This window comes from Tupaia chinensis, unplaced genomic scaffold (genome assembly GCF_000334495.1).
Source record: "Tupaia chinensis unplaced genomic scaffold, TupChi_1.0 Scaffold143756_1, whole genome shotgun sequence".
Lineage (NCBI taxonomy): Eukaryota > Metazoa > Chordata > Mammalia > Scandentia > Tupaiidae > Tupaia > Tupaia belangeri.
This window is the reverse complement of record NW_006203605.1, coordinates 506,881-509,508: the sequence shown is the minus strand read 5'-3', so window position 1 is coordinate 509,508 and position 2,628 is coordinate 506,881. Positions and strand designations below refer to the sequence as shown.

Genomic DNA, 2,628 nt, shown 5'->3' with positions numbered 1-2,628 from the left:
GCTGGGGGGGGAGCGGGGTGAGTGGGTGGGTGCAGAGCTGGGAGGGGAGTGGGGTGAGTGGGTGGGTGCAGAGCTGGTAGGGGAGTGGGGTGAGAGGTGAGTGGGTGGGCGCAGAGCTGGGAGGGGAGTGGGGTGAGTGGGTGGGTGCAGAGCTGAGAGGGGAGCAGGGTGAGTGGTGAGTGGGTGGGCGCAGAGCTGGGAGGGGAGCGGGGTGAGTGGGTGGGTGCAGAGCTGGTAGGGGAGCGTGGTGAGAGGTGAGTGGGTGGGCGCAGAGCTGAGAGGGGAGCAGGGTGAGTGGTGAGTGGGTGGGCATAGAGCTGGGAGGGGAGCTAGGTGAGAGGGCACCTCTGGTTTCTTCCGGCCGACTGTCACTTCCTACCAGGGGTAGCACTCCGTAAGGGCACCGTCACAGTGCTTGCTGGGTGAGTCCACGCTGGGTTGTGGACAGTCACTGCCACCACCACCCTCAGGTAAGAGCAGTGGCAAGGACAGCGACCAACAGGGCCTTGTCTGATCCCGTCTGATTTACACGGTCATCTTGTAATGAAATCAGGTAACTTTCGCTCCATTTCATAACTGAGGAGTGAGGCTTCGGGGCAAAGAAGGATGCCCGGGTAAACAGCGGGGCCCGAGTCCCTCCCAGTCTGGCTGGCCCGGAGTTTGGACTGTGTGGACCTCCTTGGCTTCCCTACCGTCCCGTACAGCTGGAGAGCCAGGAGGGCTTTGCCACACCTAGGACTTGGAGCACAGTAAGGGCAGTTTCAGACGGACAGTGTGCGTCCTTCACGCCCCGTCCCAGGAAGATGGAGACTCGAGCGCCCAGAGTGCCCAGCGTTGTCATGGAGACCCGAGTCAGCGCTGTCTTCTCCACTGTCTGGTGGCACCGCCATCTTCCTGCGCAGGTGCAGGGCAGTGGAGCGCTACACGCTGAGCTTGCAAACACAACCAGGTCAGTCTTCCATGTCTAACCTCTTGTCCACACGGTGGTGGTTGTCCCTTCTTGGCAACTCGGGGCTGAAGTATCTCCAGGGGCAAGTGAAGGATCCCTGCATTTTCTTAGAGCGTGGAAGCACGTATGCTTCTGGGCTAACGTCACTGCGGCACTTCCCACTCGGGTCGAGGAGGAGCGCAGGGCTCCCAGCACTTGGGCTTGTCATTTAGCATCAGCAACTGGGTCCTGACGGTTAGCACCGCGGCAGGCTCGGTGAGGACTGCGACTGCTTCTCAGGCTTGTCCTGCAGTCCCATTCTAATGTCACAGGACCTCCCTGGAGTTTTGCTTGAGGATGTTATTTGAAGACAGCACCGTTAAATCATTCAATCACACGTCATTTTCTCGCCTAATTCCGAGAGAGTAGTGTGCACGTGAGGAGATGCATCAGTTTATCGTCAGACCCCGTACGCGTCAGTCCAGTCTGCCATCTCGAAGCTCAGCACAGACGTGAACGCGCAGCTCGGGCAGGCGGGCTCCGTGGCAGTGTCGCTGTGCTGCTCACGAGATGCCGGGTCCCACATGACCACCGCGGTCCTGCTCTCCAGCGCAGTCAGCCTGAAACGCCAGGCCCATGGGCAAGTGGCCAGCGTCGGCAGGGCTAGAGAAATGCAGGGAGACGACAGTGGGTGCGTGGACCTTCAGGGGTGCCGCTCCTCGCACTCCCATGTGCACACGCTCTCTATCACACACACACAAACAATAAAAGCAAGGACTCCACTCGCCAGAACTCAGCCGTGCTGCACCACAATGCAGTCAGGCAACAGGACAAGGGACAGGGTTTGCAGAGGCTGGGCAGATTCATCCCCTGGAGGTCACATTGCCTACAGCAGATAGGAACAAGGAAATCAGTGACAGACGGTCGGACCGATGGACGGACATCCTGCGGGCTCCCCACAGTGCGACTGAGCACAGCGAGTCCAGGCCGGGCCACAGCAGGCGGGCCACACGCTCTGCCGCTTACCCCACAGCCCTCCGCCTTGCGGAGAAGCCACTGCCATCGTCTCACAGACGGAAAACCGAGGGGCAGCGGAATGCGTGGGGGGCCGGGTTGTCCCCTGGCCTATGAGGCCCGGACCCTGACCTTGGAAGCACCGCTCTGCGCTCTCTGTGGGTCCTCCCCAAGGTCGATGGCGCCTGCTGGTTCCTCTTACGTGTGACTAAGGGCGTCTTCTGGGAAGTCGTACTTACCTTTAAAAAGCTGCTCGACACTTAGGAGGCCACTCTCACCTCTTCGGTGACTGTGTTTTGTTCTCGACTTCCGGGTGTATCCCCAGGGCTCCCCCTTGAATGGAGACTTCTGGCCGAGGGGCTGGCTCTCCCTTCCCTGGCGCCCTCTGGCTAGGCTGCCCTGCCCCATCCTGCCCCCTGGGTCCTTCCCGCTGCTCCAGTTCACTGGAGGCTTCTGCTTTCTGTGTTTCCCTCTTCTCCTCCTGATAGCCCTCCTGCCACGTGTTTGGCTTGGCTCCAGGGCTGTCCGAGCGGGGTCGCCACACGCCAGTGCTCGGCAAGGGCCCGTGGGGCGCGGCTCCCCGTCTCTGGAGAGCACACCCTTCTGTGTGCTGGTGAACCTGAGCCCAGTCTTGCTCACCACGCCGTCCGCGTCAGGAGCTGCCGGGGCGGCCCGCTGCCGCCCCC

General features: G+C 61.5%; 1 protein-coding gene across 1 annotated transcript in view; it reads left to right on the top strand.

Annotated features, from left to right (window-relative positions):
• The window catches only part of BMPER (BMP binding endothelial regulator), a gene marked incomplete at its 5' end in the record, with an annotated part of 199,790 nt that overhangs the window by 126,504 nt on the left and 70,658 nt on the right, over window positions 1–2,628 (top strand).